General features: G+C 34.5%; 1 protein-coding gene across 1 annotated transcript in view; it reads left to right on the top strand.

The window, feature by feature from the left end:
- The first annotated feature begins 8,091 nt into the window (after window positions 1-8,091).
- Window positions 8,092-18,342, top strand: part of LOC133214483 (coiled-coil domain-containing protein 102B-like) — a 39,861-nt gene continuing 29,610 nt past the window's right edge. The window contains 1 exon segment of the mRNA XM_061357393.1: window positions 8,092-8,363. The gene's annotated coding sequence lies outside the window, so the exon portion shown is untranslated.

The following is an 18,342-nucleotide window of genomic DNA, read 5'->3' as shown; positions in this document are numbered from 1 at the left end:
TTTTGGGGGGTGTTGTTTGGTTTTTTTGTTGATTTTGGGGTTTTTTTGTTGTTTTTTTTCCTGAGATCTGTGGACAAAGAACTGAGATCCATACACGTGCATTACAGACCTCAGCCAAAATCTGCAGAAACAGTTTCCATAACTGTTGTGCTTTATAATACACATGTTGAATTCAAATAACTCTATCTGTTCTCAGTCTTATGGCAGGTTTAGGCTGGGTAGAATTCACTGAATAAGATCTTCACTCTTCAGTGTTTGCTCACAATGTTTGCTTCTGGAAACAAACCAGGCAAGAGTTCTGGCTTATTCATTATATGTTATTTCATTTTTAATCTTATTTTGACAGTACAAATGCTTCATATGATCATAGAGTAATGCTGAGTTTGAATACTATAGCCTGACTCACAATGCCTAAGTTACATAGTGTTCCACAAAACAGCAAAACATTGTTACTAATATTTAAGTCTTGTAAACATCATTATGGATAAATAATTTACAAAGTTACTTAACTGTTTATCAATATTTCCTTGATACCCTTCGTTTGAAACAGGTTATACTTAAGCCCAAGTGCCTGTACCATTGTCTCAGCTTCACTAGTCAGCTCCAATCAGGACACTCTTACTGAAACCATAAATACTTTTAATAAAACTGATTTAATCTTTTCCCATGAGGGAGCCACATGAATTCAAGCTGAAATAGAATATCCTTTTAACTACATGAAAACATGTATCCCTCCTGGAACGTGGATTGAGCAAAAACCATCTGAAAATACCAATATGTGCATGTCCAATCTTCAAAAGGTGGCAGAACTGATGTTTTTCACATTTGGAAATGATAGTACATGTGCTGAGAATTGTCCCGGAACATTTTTGTTGCTGAGTCACTTTTATTGGGAAGTTAAGAAAAAATCAATCTACAACATGTTTTTTCTCTTTGTATTTTGCCATGGTGACAAGAGACATCATTTTAATGTAACTATAGCCAAGGTTGTTTTTGATAGAATCTGAATCTGTAGTTCCATAACTTACTAGATTTATAAACAATGACTTCTGCAGCACAATTATTGCTCCAGAAGTATGTATTTCCTAGAGAATATTTGGTCTCTATCAGAAAAAAAACATATGGATAAATAGACAGGAAAATAGATATTTTGATTATTATATTAACAATAATATAAACAAAAATATTCTCAAAACTTCTAATTGTTTCCATAATGCAATACAGTTCAATTTTGCAAGCTTGCAAATTATTTGTATCATAGTATGCACAGAAAGTTTTATATAAGCAAAGATATTCTTGATTTCAGCACGTTTTCATATAGATAACATAAATAATCTCTAAACTGCTTTATTAGCTATTTCTTTTTACATTCTGCATTTCTCTTAGAAGAAATTTCTCTTTTTCTAGAATATTAATAATATTAACAGGAAATATCTGAGCTAGCTGTGGTTTTGTGCTCACAGGAAAAATGAGATAACAGAATAACTTCTAACGTTAGTTGTAGTCTAGTTCAGGACACCCAGACAGAAAGCCTTATTGTAACCTTATCCTGTTTAATATCAGACAGCCTATTATCTTTCTTACGTATATTCTGTTGACTTTTAATTTGTTTGTATACTTCTTTATGTTAGCATGGTAATTGACATATAAATATATTAGGAGAAATATAAGATATAGAAATGAATAACTACTGAGTAAAAAAGAATATTTGCACAGGTTTAATACTAATGCAGGTGTTCTTACTCATCATGAAAATCAGATATCTACAGGATTATAATCTGCTGAAAGCAGTTTTTCCAGTTTCTCTGTTATCTGATTACTAATTAAGTCTTGTTGAGCCATTTCAACTTATTGCTCAGAATCTCAAGCTTTGGAAGATGATAATATTTTAGATGGGATAAAGTAAGTTAAATGTACTCTGAAAGTAGTATCTTATCTTTAAAGTGGAAATGATATAACTTGGCCTGGGAGGACATAAACTACCAGTGCATATATAAAATATGTTCTAAATGCAGGTGATTTTGAAACTGGAAAAATAATAACTAAGGACTAACAGGTCAAATTGAAATTTAATTCAGATTTATAAAAGAGAATTCATGAATTGTTAGCCAGATGTCATATCTTGGTGCACAGAAAGAACAGTTTAAAGCCAAAAGCATGTGGTTGATTTTAAATAACCTGGTGTCATGTGTCTCCTCTTAGGAGTTAACATTTGCTAAAGCTAACGAGGAAGAAAAAACTCATGTGAAAGATTTCATGAGTGTTTTTTTGAGTATTGTAAAACAACATAGCCAAAGGTCTAGACTTACTACTATGGGAAATAAAGGTTAAACTGGAATCAAGATTCCCATTAATATATTTCCATTAAACATAACCATTCAAAAATAGAATTAAATTAATTCAGTAGTAGTCTTAATAATTTCCTGGGAAGTGGATGCGCTTCTCAGGCTAACCCATAGCAGGTATTTTCATATGTGTTAACTTCAGGACTCTCAAAGGTAGACTTAGAATGGCTTTGTTTACCAATGGGCTCCTTATTACCAAGAGGTTATGGGGAACAGTTTTTTTAAAAAGATGCACAAAGTGTGGGTTATCTTAGATGCAAGACATTTGTGACAATCTTGACGCTCAGCTGCATCGTGCTGTCTTCATGGGTACTTACCTCTGCAAACCATTGCCAACAGGTAAATTTGGATATAATAGAATCATAGAATAGTTAGGGTTGGAAAGGACCTTAAGACCATCTAGTTCCAACCCCCCTGCCATGGGCAGGAACACCTCACACTAAACCATGTCACCCAAGGCCTCGTCCAAGCTGGCTGTGAGCACCGCCAGAGATGGAGCATTCACAGCCTCCCTGGGCAACCCATTCCAGTGCCTCACCACCCTAACAGGAAAGAATTTCTTCCTTATATCCAATCTTAACTTCCCCTGTTTAAGTTTGAACCCGTTAATATGTTAATAGAGATGGCTGTGAGGCCACATGGAAAGAGACAGATAAATTGTGCATAGTACCTTTAATAAAAGGGTATTTTTAAACTAGAATAAAGATTCATGTCTTTAGATTAATAGCAACACTCTTTTGCAACCACTTCTAGTACATGGTATGGTGTAGTAATTGCAGCATATTTGTGACGTACAAGTACATCCACAAATACTGTTCCTGCTGTCATAACTGAAAAGTTATTTGCACCACAACGTTAATTCAAGACATTTGCCTGACACTCTGCCCAGACCAGTGCACTCTTTTTATTTGTTTAATGCTCTTCAGTAATATTAAAATCATAGAATCATAGAATAGTTAGGGTTGGAAAGGACCTTAAGATCATCAAGTTCCAACCCCCTTGCCATGAGCAGGAACACCTCACTCTAAACCATATTACCCAAGGCCTCGTCCAACCTGGCCTTGAACACTGCCAGGGATGGAGCATTCACAGCTACCTTGGGCAACCTATTCCAGTGCCTCTCCACCCTAACAGGAAAGAATTTCCTCCTTATTTCCAATCTAACTTCCCCTGTTTAACTTTTAACCCATTACCCCTTGTCCTATCACTACAGTTGGAAGTAGTTTGTATATCTCTTTGTGGCACTTTCTTGTTCTGTCTACAATAGTTTTAGGTGATTAATAATACTTGTTTTGAAGTTGTGATCAATTACTTTTACAATAATAACAGGTAGGTTAACAAATAATAGAATAAAAGCTTAAAGAAGAGTTTCCTATTTATTTGTCTCATTAGGCATAATTGTGCATAAGAATTATGCATAAGAAGTACATTCTTGATCACTCTTTAATGGTGCAGAATATACTTGAGTAAAGAAAACTGCAGAAAAAGTATTCTATTGTTGTAGGTAACATTTGTGTATGAAAAACAAAGAAAGAAAATTACATTTACCCAGTCCAAAACCAAAATACAGATCATGCTTGACTTTCTACATATAAATATGATCTGTGTTCTAATTTTTATTTAATCCTGGGTAAGGACAACTGACCTGGTAAATGTCATCACAGCAGTATGGAGCAAGGTCTTGCACACATTCATGCTTTTTAAAGCTCTTTAATTGCTAAGGCACTAACTTTCAACAACTGTATGCTGCTGATGTTCATCTTGGTTTTGGACTACAGGAAAAAATACCAGGAACATGTCTTTGGATATTATTTATAATATTCTGATTTAATTACCCAGTTATGAATGATCCTTTTCTGAAATAGATGCAGAATACTCAGAAACCTAAATGAAAATATTCTTTTTATTAATAACATAGAACCTTCAGTCTTGCCAAATTATGTCACTTAAAATGCTAAAGCTACAAGATGTTTTCATTATTGAGAATGGCAACCCTACAGCAAGGGAAATGCTGTTGCTTGTAAAAATTAATAAACCATAACTTTTAAAATTTTTAACTGTGTTTGTAGTGATTACATTTTTTGTGTCAGTTCCTTTTGCTGTTTGAATATAGAGTACCAGCAGTACTGTTAATCCTAGTAAAAGAAATAACTAGTTCTACTTCAACAATGGCCATTGTGAGTTTTCATTTGTAGTGAAGAATTGGAAATACTTGTTTTTTCCAGAATGGGATAACTGGTGTTTATAACACAGATTTAGACATCTTCCCTGCTTAAGTGTGTTCTGTTTCTTATTCTTAGGTTAATTGAGGGGGAGAAAGAAAAGATTATTTCTAAGGCTGTACTTATTGATAGCAGTCACATTCTAAGGATTCAGAGTAGCATCTCATCCTGAAGTCTTCCCCACATGATAATGGAAGATGTATATACTTCTTGTACACTTAACAGCAGTATTTTTCAAACTTTTTTGAAAAAAATCCAACCACCCCAAAACCCACAACCAAAAAACCCCTCTTTTATTTTCTAATTGATATCTGAGGAAAACAAACTGAGATATCTGAGCATATGAATGATTATTCAAGAAATATGTTTTCCCTAAAAATGTGAAACTTTGAATTTTTTGTTATAGTGTGGGACCTTTCACATTTTTCATCAGAAATATATGTAGAGATTACTTGATTTCTTTGATAGGAATGTGTTGATTAGTACTGATTCATTCAAAGCCAGGTTTTTGTGTTTGATTAAGATGATGGAATAAAAAAATTTGCCAAGTCTCTAGCTTCTTTGCACCCACATATACATGTCTTTCTAATCAGTGCATTAGTGAATAAATCTAAAATTCACAGCAGCATCACACTTGTATGCAGTTAATGAGAGGTTTGGCAAGGTCTGCTGCAGAGATGAGATTAAAAATTATATGACATTTTTTCCCTTATCTGCTTCTTCATGCTTCATAGGTACCTTCTACTGCCAAATTGTCTTCTTTTTATTTTCATCATTTAAGGCTCTATATCTAGGGTTCAGGTACAGTAAAAAATGTCCTTCTATCCTTATATTTTTCAAATGCATTGTGATGTTTTTTGCTTCACTTGTATGAAACTGTATATAGCAACAGGTAAGATTAAAAAATAGTTTCATCAACAAAGAAGAACTGGAATGTTTATGTGTTTTTTGAGAATACTTAAAGAAGACCAGTTTCAAGATGTTACAATTCTAGTGCTTCAGACCCCTCTCTATTTTCTAATTAAATTAATAGAAATGTTTGGATTTATTGCTGTTTATGCTCAAAGTGCTTTATTGGTTTTTGACTTGAACAGTATTGAGATTTATTTTCTTATACTTGCTAAGGAAATTGCATCAATATAGTAAATATTGCTAACTTCTATATTTTGAAAAAGACTTGCTCTGTTTAATTTGTCTCAGAGGAGAATGTTAATCTTCCTTATTGGCTCAGTAATCCTAAAATGGGTCAGGCCTCTTCCTTCATGACCGCCAAAGGGTTGGATCCTGATATTTTAAAATTCAAAATTTGGCTTTCATTTCTGTTAATGCTTCTTGGTGGATCTTGGAAGAAGCAGGTCAGGCATACTGCCAAGGCTCATATGTACCTAAAGTAAAGGGAGTCTACCTCACATTAATCAGGGGTGCAAAAGTCCAGGTGACCTCTGACTCCATGTATCAGAACATTTGTTCTAGATTATTGATGCTGTTTACAGTCTTTATCATATTTTCTCAATACAATTTTCTTACAAGAATAATGATCAGAGCCTCATTCTCTTGAAAAGCGTATGAATATTCTTAGCATGAACTTACTAAGAATTGTTGACATACCTGGAAACTTCTAGGAAGATAGTTCAGCTCCCTGTGTGAAGGTCGTGTGTTAGCAAGCTTGCATGTTGGCATCATCTATTTTGTAATTATTACAGTGATAGGCCAAACATCAATGTCATGGTCAAACAAGACTGAAAAGGAAGAATATATTTGCAAGCAGAAATGTAAAAACAGCTGACTATTCCACTTCTTTTTCTTTTAATAAAAAATTAAATTGCTTACCAAATCTAGCACCATACGTGTGTCAGGTTCTTGCTACCTTTCCCTAATAGTATTGCATAGTACTTCCCCTAGTAGCTTGCTAGTATCAGGAAGAGTTGAAAAGTTGCAATCCAGCAGATTATTTAGTACAATAAATCTTTATGGGTTTTTCTTTGGGTTTTTTGTTTGTTCATTTGGTGTTTTTTGTTTTGTTTTTATTCTCTTACAAAGTTGACAATATACTTCATCAAAGTTTATAAAACCTGTCATCAGGGGGTTGGACTAGATGATCTCTTGAGGTCCCTTCCAACCCTTGGGATTCTGTGATTCTGTGATCTGCATAGTTTGGTCAATAGAATTTCACAGGGTAACTTCCCAAATCTACAGTATAAGTTTTTTTATTAAATTTTAATGCATCTTTAACAACTGTGTAAAATCAAGATTCCTCCAAGAATTGTCATTTACTATGGAATGTAACAGAGCCTGAGCTTTGGTTATAACTTTACTATTCATCTATTCTGCATTATTTTTTGTGCCTTTTTTCTTTCTTGAAAGAATATGGTTTTCCTTTCCAAAAAGTAGTCAGGAGAAAAAAAAAACCTGAAAAAGAGGCTTTGAGGATTTTAAGACCTCTGTGACAAAGAATTCAGCATAGTAAGTATCTAAAGGGAAGGTGTAAGGAGGATGGGGCAGACTCCTCTCAGTGGTGCCAGGTGATAGGACAAGAGACAATGGGCACAAACTAAAACACAGGAAGTTCCAGTTGAACATGAGAAAAAAACTTATCTACTGTGAGGGTGACTGGGCATTGGAACAGATTGCCCAGAGAGCCTGGGGAGCCTCCCCGTGGAGAGAGTCATGAGCCATCTGTACTTGTTCTTGAGCAATGTGCTTTAAGTGATGCTGCCTGAGCAGGAGGTTGGAATCGATGACCTTAGGTGGTCCCTTCCAGCCTCAATCATTCTGTGATTCTGTACTTCCAACAGGGCTACTTCCTTCATGTGGTGTACTAATGCTTTCTTCTTTTTGAATGATAAACAATACATTCTCTGTTACAGGTCTTCAGGTCTTCACTTGTGAAGATATTTTCAGTTGTGATCAAAGTGACATGATTTCCTCTCAGATAAAACTAATGTGCATCAATTTATTTAGAAACTAAGAATTTGTTTGAATATGGGCAATGGAACATGCTTCTTGGATGCATTCAGAGATTGCAGTAAGTGAATAATGGTGGAAAATGAGTTCTGTAAGTAAGTCATGAATGGGTTGGAATGTGGTTAGTTACAAAGAAATAAAATACTGTGTAAGTTATGATGTGCATATAACTTTATTTTTAAAAAGTGAATTCCTGCAGTAGGGGTAATGGAATGTAGACAGAGATTTTTCATAATTTTCAACATCTTCTAATTACTGAATCAATTATAAGAATACAGGTATTGGCTCGATGATATACAGTTATGCAGTGGGAAAAACTAGTTTGATTATAGGATATTGAAAACTCAGGAAATATAGTAAAAGCAAGTAGTGGCATAAGAATCTACCCAACCTAGAAAATATTCTTACTTGTGCTTAACTACTGTGATTGGAATAAATAGTTTAAAATTATATATAATACTTATATATATTTTTATATATATAATATATTATTATATATTATATAATAATAGTCTGGGATTACAGACTTCAGTTTAGAAAGGTAGGGAGAAATAAAAAAACTGAATAAAGCGATACTTAGTGAAGAAAATATGGAAAAAGTTTTATATTGCATAAATGGCTTATACTTTAAAGAAAAATGTGGGTTAAGTTTTGATAAAGCCTGACCAATGAGAATCTTCTTCAAGTTACTGTGGAGTGGCTTTACTGCTGTAAATAATCCTGTTGGCCACATCCCAGTACAGTGCAGATGAGAAAAGGATGCAGGAAATTCTGTTGTTTACATATGTGTCTGTAACACTGAGAAGCAAGAGGAGCCCAGCAAACTCGGAGGGTAAGGGCTCTTAAGCATGTGGGTTTGCTGTTTAATTTTTATATTTCTCTTTAGGGACAAAGTATGAGTGACTATCATGCTGATGATAAGAAGGAAAACAATGTGAAATATCCAGCCAAAAATACTGAAGATCAGAAAACAGTATTTGAAATACATGGCTAAGTCAGATTTAGCTATATTTTTCTCATCTATCTTTTTCACTACTTTCAGGGAGTATTAATTCTAACACCCCATTAATTGTAGCTTGTTTTTCAGATGTAGTAGGACCTTTACTTACCATAATCAGGTAAGTTTTCAAAATCTTCAAGTGGCATTTTGTTAAATTATTATTTCTTATTTTTTATTTAGAAATTACTATAAGTGCAGAAAGTTCAAGGATTATACTGTTTCAATACTGAAAAACTTCTATAAAGCACTATAATCTGCAATAGGATAAACTGATAAAGCATTCATAACTTTTAATCATTATTGGTATTACAAACATATATCATGAGAATATTGTTATGAGTTTGCAGCACTTCATATTGCATTTTTTGTTTGTTTTCACAGTGTTTCTATTTTTATAAATTACACTACTGAGTTGTATAATCCTAACTTCCTTCAGAAAATACCTGACGATAGAATAAGGAAAGAGAGTGTTCTTAGCTATATGATACTGTTGTAATGCAATGAAATATAATTTATGGATACTATGACTTGTTGATGCTGGGCAAAGATATATAGTTTACATTATTTAAAGGCAAATATCCCAGATGGTATGAGACTTTGTTGATGATCCATTCGTAATGAGAACCAAGGGACAAATTTCAAAAGTAATGTTGATGAGTTTAATAAATATATATAACAAGTAGTATTAACAGACCTCCTACTGACTATCCAGATAGCTGCATTTTGTCTTAATTCTCACTGATCCTTTTTTGCTAGAAACCTAGCTTTTGTTTTTTATTATTTATGTTAGAAAATTCACATTCTTTCAAGTTTGTGAATACAATTCTTTGGATAATATAATAAAGATAAAAGGATTTCTGTAATCTATTTGGTATAATTAATGGAACTGTCAGGTGCCCTCTGCAGAAGATTCTATGAAAAACTTATTGAAAAAATGTGAAAATAAGAAGTCTGTCATTTTTATGTATTTACATGTAGCCAGTTTTTAGTTGAGGCCATTCTTTTGCCTTAAAGTATTAATGTCAACCTCTAATAAATTTTTAGAAAATGAATAATCTATAGTAGCTGGTATTGAACAGCCATTATACACTGCCATTGACTGCAGCACCAAGAGGTTTATATCTCGGAATCATTTGAAATGTACAAATTAGTTATTCTACTAGTTGACACTTCTGTGGGTTGACAAGACTAGTAAATGTTACCCACTTCCATTCTGTCTGAAGAACAATATTCAAAACAAAGTATGCCAAAGGAGCCTGCATGAGTAACCAGTACATATTAATTTCTTCTCTTTTGGTGGGACTACTTGATGGCCTACTGTAGGTACTGAGAGAATAGCTATGCTTCTTTATGCATTTGAGTACTATTTAGACTACAGCACATGATAATTTGTGGATTATTTCATATGGCCACCCTAGGAACTGTAAAGCCATGGCTTATGTGACACTATGAATTATTTCTTAAGTACATTTCCCTCAAAGAAGACTTAGTGGAGCTGGAGTCATCACCAAATGCTATCTTATATCATTAAATCCCACAAACGAGTCCTTGAACTGTTTAAAGACATGAGGTGGTGCTAAAAAACTGCAGTGGCTAAAGACAATGGAGAATAATTGCATGCAAATGTCCAAGAAGTATTTTTTCTTCATACTTTTTTTTTAAGAATAATCATTAATTATGGAAGAAATTACTTCTAAAACTATCCTGATAAAGCTGATCGTGTCTTTGCACAACAATATCATTAATTCTGATACAACTGTATCAAAGTGGTCAAACAAGCCAAAGAGATAGGCTCTGTCCCAGAGAAAACAAAATATTCATGAGCATTCTTACTTGTCTTATGTGGGTGGGAAAATCACTTATTTCCAGACTGACACTGAATACTGTTTTGAAAAAAAATTGTTCTGTCTCCAAAAAAGCATTGGAATGTTTCATGGTCTGAAACAATGCATCAGATATCTGTGATTAGTTTTCCCTACTTCCAGTGTTATGAAATTGCTTTTGAAAGTAAGTCAGTCTTTCATTAGAAAAAGATAAATGGTTTCAACTATAACAAGACTATTCTTAATCTCTTATATCATAAAAATTCAGAATTTGTCAGAATATAAACAGGGATTAAAAACTTGACTTTTTTCAGGTACATGCCTTTATATCTTCACATATTGAAAACAAAATTAAAAAAGCTCTCAGTGTTGTTTTGTTACTAAGCAAAACAAGCCTATAAATGAAAGTGAAGCTGTCCAGTTTAAAGTAACATTCAAAAAGTTGTCAGAAATTTGATATAAACTCTAGAAAATAAAATTTTGATGATTTTTTCTTTAAGCAGTGAAGCTTCTCTATACATTTAAGTGACCTCTGCTGTTTGGATGAACAGGTATTACAATTGTATCTAACCTAATTCTTGTTCAGTAAAGTGCTTTTCAGAATGAGTAAAGAAGTCTGTTTTCAGTTGGCTTTTCCAACTTCCTTTTGAAACTGAAGGAAGCTCGGCTGACTTTATCTAAAACTCAGTGTGAAAAACATGGGGAGAGGAGGAACAGAAGGGGGACCAAAAATAAAAAAAAAACCTAAACCCATAGATCTTTGAAGTGCTCAGTGCCATTTCGGAGTAGCTGAGCATCTTATATTTTAGCTATACCAAATAAGAACTTATGGAGGCTCTCACAAAGAGGTTAATTTGCATTTTAAAATAAATAAATAAAAAACCCCATTAAATAGTAGCATGCTAATGTTAGCCGTGGCTGGCAAAGGAACCTAAACATTGAGAATCTGACATGACACAATGGTATTCATTTTTAATAGTGTATTGTAAGCTTATTTAAAGCTTACTTGCAAATATTTATGTTTCATATATCTTAAATTGATTAACAAATACCCTGGATAAACAGTGAATGAAATGATTTTGGCTTCCTTTTCTTCTTTGACTTGTAACTTACAACTGGCTTAAATGCTTGTAAATTTTAACACTTCTAAAATCATTTATGAACGACATGCTCAAAGGTAGATCTAATCTTGTGGATAATGTATGTCTTGGGTATTATTCCCATACTTTTCCTTCTTTCCAGAAAAACAGAGCAAATCCATGAAAGGCATTCTTCTGTGTCATGTTAAAGGACTGTCTGTCAGTATAACCAAGATAACAGATGTGTGTACTGGCTGAGCTGCATATCCTATATTTACACACTGACAGCTCTGATTGCATGGAGTATTTTGAGATATTCTGTTGTTGATTGACAACTGGTTCGGTTGCAATTTAGCTGATCAGTGTAAGAACCTACCTGCTTAACTTACATATCTCCAGTAAAGGGGTTATGACAACTTTAGCACTGATGTTCACTTCAACGTGCAGTAAAAAACGTTTGTCATATTAAACACACTAACTTTGTCTGCTTTCTGTGGAAATGGAAGAGGAAGACTCATGCACCTGGTTATTCTTTACCTCAGCTGTGGAACTGCTGGGAAAAAAAAAAAATCAGAAACCATTTTAATGTAATTAAGAGGAAATCTCACTGCATCTGAAGAACAAGATGCCTAGGTGCTTTCATAAATCACATGAAGAGTTAATTTGCATCTTTACCTATAAGCACTGAAAAAATATAGTGTTTCAGTATACTGAGCTGATATTAGCTAATGTGAAACCTATTCTTCTGAAGCAATTATCTGTTTTAGTTTCGAGAGCAAGTTACTATTGTTCTAAAAAAAAAATCTATGCTATGCAGGAGATGCTTATTAGGCCAGACCTTTAACCGATAGGAATTCATCTGTATGAATTAACATTGCCTTAGTTTAAATACAGTCTGAATTTACTATGAAGTTATTATTCATAGCATGTCTTTCCTAATAATTGTGCACAGCATCATTCAGAAAATAAAGGTAGATTATCAATATCCACATAAAATCAATGGGATGAGATTAGAACTCACGTAAATTGGCTACTTGTTTAGTCCAGAAGTTTACACTGGGTTTTATAAACCTGTTTGTATGGTGTATAACTCGTAAAGATCTAAAACTTTGACTGTTCATACTTATCCTAATTACCTAGGAAGTTGATTTTGCTTCTTTTTTTGCATTGATCATTTACAGAATCACAGAATCCCAAGGGTTGGAAGGGACCTCAAAAGATCATCTAGTCCAACCCCCCCGGAAGAGCAGGGTAACCTAGAGTACATCACACAGGAACTTGTCCAGGTGAGCCTTGAATATCTCCAATGTGGGAGACCCCACAACCCCCCTGGGCAAACTGTTCCAGTGCTCTGTCACTCTCACAGTAAAAAAGTTTTTCCTGATGTTCACATGGAACCTCCTATGCTCCAGTTTACACCCATTGCCCCTTGTCCTATCACTGGACATCACTGAAAAAAACCTAGCTCCATCATTCTGACACTCACCCTTTACATATTTGTAAACATTGATGAGGTCACCCCTCAGTCTCCTCTTCTCCAAGCTAAAGAGACCCAGCTCCCTCAGCCTCTCCTCATAAGGGAGATGTTCCACTCCCTTAATCATCTTTGTGGCTCTGCGCTGGACTCTTTCAAGCAGTTCCCTGTCCTTCTTGAACTGAGGGGCCCAGAACTGGACACAATATTCCAGATGCGGCCTCACCAAGGCAGAATAGAGGGGGAGGAGAATCTCTCTTGACCTACTAACCCCACCCTTTCTATGCACCCTAGGATGCCATTGGCCTTCTTGGCCACAAAGGCACATTGCTGGCTCATGGTCATCCTCCTATCCACCAGGACCCCCAGGTCCCTTTCCCCTTCACTACTTTCCAGCAGGTCAACCCCCAACCTGTACTTGTACATGTGGTTGTTCTTCCCCAGATGGAAAACTCTACACTTGCCCTTGTTGAATTTCATCAAATTTCTCCCTGCCCAACTCTCCAGCCTATCCAGGTCTCACTGAATGGCAACACAGCCTTCTGGTGTGTCAGCCACTACTCCCAGTTTAGTGTCATCAGCAAGCTTGCTGAGAGTACACTCAGTTCCCTCATCCAGGTCGCTGATGAAAATATTAAACAGCACTGGTCCCAGCACCAACCCCTGAGGGGCTCCACTAGTCACAAACCTCCAGCTAGATTCTGCCCCATTGACCACAACTCTCTGCCTTCTTCCCTTCAACCAGCTCTTGATCCACCTCGCTACCTGATTATCAAGCCCACACTTCCTTAACTTATCTATGAGGATGCTGTGGGAGACAGTATCAAATGCCCTACTGAAATCAATAAAAATTTCTAATAAAAATGATAGGCAACATCAAAAAACAAACCAGGCAAACTCTTGTGTCTCATAAACCACAGCTAGCTAGTTCAATTGAGTTAAGCTTGTCTTCTGCTTAACACTTAGTTCTGCTTGAGACTCTGGGAAAGTTCATTTCACACACATTCCCCTCCCCTCTGCATGATCAGATTATAAAACTTATTTTTTCAAGTGTGGTGGCTGAGAAATGAGTATGAAATCTATAGACCCAAATGTATGAAAATTATGGTTGATGCATTATGAAGGTTTGTAATCAAACAAAACATTCTTGGGAAAACTAAATTGCTGTAAATTTTACTTAAAACAGCACTTCAGAGCTTCATTTGGCCTTACGGGTAGTAAATAACAACATCTGTATGTACAAATATTTGTTATACATATTTAACTCTAAGTATTTGAATACAGTGTCACACGTGAGAAACCATCAGATTCTCTATGCAAAAGAATTTTAGAAGATGCTGCAATGATAGGTAATGAGTTCTGTTAACCAGTAGACCTAAATCATAATGAATACATAAGTAGTAACCAAACTGCTTAGAGTTTATTAGAAGTGGCAGCCAAAAAAGGCAAAAAAGAGTAGAATTTGTTTCTTTTTGAATTTATTGTAATCTGTGGCTACCTTCCTTTTTTTTTTTTTATGAATGTGTATGAGGGTAAACTGACAATACGACTGGTGTGACTAGACTGAGCCACTTAGGACTGCTTCATATTTCATTTTGTGTAATGATAAATTATATGTATGTATAATTTTATTGTACATGTCTTCATGTGAATTTTGAAAAAATCAGGAGAAGTAAGCTATTATTAACAATAGAAAGTCTTTGTTTTCAAACTTTTTAGGCTTGATATAGTAGTTGACAAACTTTGTTTCTGGCTTTCTTTAATGGAAGACCAAGCTTGGTTCTCTATTTTACCTTCTTTCTCTCTGTCATGTTATTTCTTCTCCTCATCTAGCAGTAATCAACTCAGAAGTGAGATCTGACTCTAGTTTTGTGCAGATTCTACTAACAAATGCTTACTTACATTTGGTCTTACTCCTTTTACTGCCTCTGAAATTTTTTAACCTCTCCTGTGATTAAATGTATTTATTTATTTTCAAGGCAGAAGTGTTTATACCATGAGGAAATAATGAGGTAACTAGTGAGTTTTTAATCCTGTACTTTGAAAAATAAGGAACTTTGAAATTGAGATTTAAGCCTGACATCATCTCTTATACTTCAAAAGTTCAGGCTGAGGATAGGTTCTAGAAGGAAGATGAGGTTGCATAATTTTTATTTTATCTGTCAGGACAATAATGAACTGTGGCTGTGATTTCATATTATTTGAAAGACACACTTAACACACCATAATGTCCAAATTGATGCAGTGAGGAAACATTTCTTTCAGGCACTATAGATATTTCATAATTGAAAAAAAAACCACCCCAAAAGTAACCAAACCCACAAAAAAACCCTCACAAACCCACAAATATTTCTCATTGTGAAGTCAGAAACATAACTTTACATTTTATGGTTTTCAAGCATAAGTTTTTTTAGTTACTGGACATGAGAAGTGAATCAATTATGGTTTGGAAATAAATATAGGTTTGTATTGGTATTTTGATATTAAAAGGAATGTAGCTAGAGAAGTATAAATAGGAAAAATGACCACATAACTTGTAACAGGAAGTAAATAATTTGCATTGTTTGTCTCTTCAGGACTTTTTTTGGCTGGTTTTAGTTATGACACATATATAGAATATGATGTTTGGAAACAACAGAAAACAAAAATATAGCATATTGTTTAATATTGTTATGTCTTATAGCTGTGGAAAAAATAAATAGAATGATCTTAAGCTGTGCACTGAGAAGTCATGAAATCACTATCTTTAATTTTCAGTTCTAAAACAATAATTTTCTTAACTTGATCACAGAGACCATGATCAGACCCAGATTGTGGAATTATAATAATCTGCATCCATTGTAATAGTCTGTTTGGGTCTCTCAAATTTACAGCACAATGTGCTCTGTAAATTAAATTCCATTTTGTGACCTCATTTGAAAAAAAAACAACTAAAACTGAAGGAAATAAATCTCTCCCCCCCAAAAAACCTATTAAAATACACAAATGTCCAACAGTGGCTGAATCATCTTTGTACATACTAGTCCAACATGTGAATTCAGAAATTCATTATTTTATTAATTCATAAATTCTCTAACTCACAAGTTCTCTAATACATAACTTATATATGAGCAAAATACCAAGATGCTGATGAGAGTGCTTATTTGTCATCCCCCATCACGCATGGATGCCCCCTGTATCACACTGGCAAACTCAAAAGCCTCATCAGTCTGGCTGCTGTTGGATCTGCTTCAAAAAATTAGGTGTAAGCTGAGATATTTCTATTTTTAAGCTCAGAAATTTGATTTAGAGCATTTCCAAGAGTTCACCGATTCTGAATAAACTGCTAGACAGCTACTTTGCAAAGATGCAGGAGATGCTGGCTGCAGGTGATAGCATCCCTTTTCTTTTCCTGTTCCTTGTGTCCTATGTATGTGTTGCTCTTGCTTTGGTCTGATGGCAATGCTCTCAGCATATATCAGGCTTTAGCATGAGCTGCATGTTTATCATTAAAATATTTTTACTTTACTCTTTCCTCTAAACATTTCCCAGGTTCCCCTAGCCTCAGTTTCTTCTAATACTGTCAAATTATTTGCTAGGGTTTCAATATCAAATGAATTCTTTTTTTAATACCAATTTCATCCAGCAGAATTTGAATAATACCTCAATAAGCATTCCTCTGGAACTGTGAGATTCTGACAATTGGAGGCACTTTCATAATAGTCAATATATTTGTATTATTTTTATGTCTTTTTTCCTTTCAAGAAAAATATTTTAGTCTATTTCTTTTAAAACAGATGCAAGAACAAGTCTTTGTTGTTCATAGCTAAACCGGAATGCCTATTGCTTATTTTAATCAGTTGCTCTACAGCTCTGTAACAACAGATTTGCTCTTCAGACATAGGCATAGACGTATGTATCCAGTATTAAACTAGCTGCATAAGAATATCCACCCTTAATTCTACTAGCCTTGTGTTTTAACACTCACAGGAAGCTATTACTCTTCAGATAAAATGAAAATACTTGTGAAAAATACCTGCAGAAACTTGAACTTTACATTAAAATGTCCAAGTCTAGACATCTAGTATTTTTATACATAATAAGAATAAAAAGAAGTTGGGAAATGCATTACAGTGATGTGTGGCAGTTCATTTGCTTTTGTCACCCGTGGTCTTAGAGGCTCACTAACCTGACAGCGAGGGTCACCATAATGGATCAGCATGATACATCGTAGTTGTTTGCCAGGAAAGGAAGTTTGCAGGCAAAACCACACAAGCCTTTTCTCCATGGGAGAGCAAGTCTGCTCTAGTCTTCACTGAAATGCATTCTCTTTTTTCAGTTGCATACAGTATTCTCACAAAAGTCAAACACAGCATTTTAAATATAATCTTGAATACTACATATATACTTTGTTTTGTTCCCAAACTCTTGACTGGTAAGATATCATTCTACCTCTTGCAGGATTATAGGAGATTCATAAAAAGCTGTTCTGAGTAGATTTTCTGAATTTAAGACACATTCAGATATCTCCTCTTCTTCACTATGGTGGGCTAAGACAATACTAATGTTTCCTGAGGACAAACAATTTATTCTCTTTTTTGTTTTAATTTTAGGTGCAGAGTTAGCATCACGTATCTATGATAAAAAGTCCAGGCAAAGGTCAGCATATCAAAAAATGATTTGAAGCCTGCTAGGCTACTGTACAAGCCTACCTCAAATATAACAGCTTTAAGTTTGATCTGATTAGTGGTGTTCCAGCCTCAAGACCAATAGAGCCACGCAGTTGTGGGGGGCCAAGAAATCATGGCCAGTGAATGAGATCACCCTTTTTGGCAGTAGTTTGCAGTAAAATTACCTCAAATCAGTAATGAAACCACAGCAACAGGTGATTCCAATTCATGAAGATTTTTGTTCTCTTCTCAGGTCTTTTGAAGTTTCGGACAAAGAAAATTATTTCCATTCTTATTTCTCCAACTTTTAAGATTTGTAAACTGTACACTCCCCAGGTTCTGCCATATTTCAGTGAATATGCAAAGCTACTAGCAAAATCCATTTATAAAACCTACTGAACATAGTAATGAATGTCTCCGCAGGCATCTACTAGTCTGGGATAGAAACAAAAAATGTGAGAAAAAGTTATTGTACTATTTAAAACCCCCCAAAACCTCAACTATTGCATTATATACTTAAAGTTTACAGTGGCTTGGTTTTGCTTTGTTTTAATTAAATCTGTAGGAAACAAAAGGCATTATCACAAACCAGAAGTTAAATTAACAACTTATTGTGAAAGTTAAATATTGTGTTATTTTGGCTCTATTTTTCCTCATACAAAATTCTGGGTCTTAATATCTTAGTATTTTGGATAAATTTTATTCAAATTGAAATTCTGGATGTAGGTCAGGCAACAAGAAGGGGGTTGGTGGTGATACACCATTGATCATGGAGTCTTTTACTGT

Source organism: Neopsephotus bourkii, unplaced genomic scaffold, assembly GCF_033783945.1.
Source record: "Neopsephotus bourkii isolate Nb327-2 ecotype Australia unplaced genomic scaffold, CSIRO-AGI_Nbou_v1 NB_894, whole genome shotgun sequence".
Lineage (NCBI taxonomy): Eukaryota > Metazoa > Chordata > Aves > Psittaciformes > Psittacidae > Neopsephotus > Neopsephotus bourkii.
The sequence above is the reverse complement of the archived record's forward strand: the minus strand, read 5'-3'. Positions and strand labels throughout refer to the sequence as shown.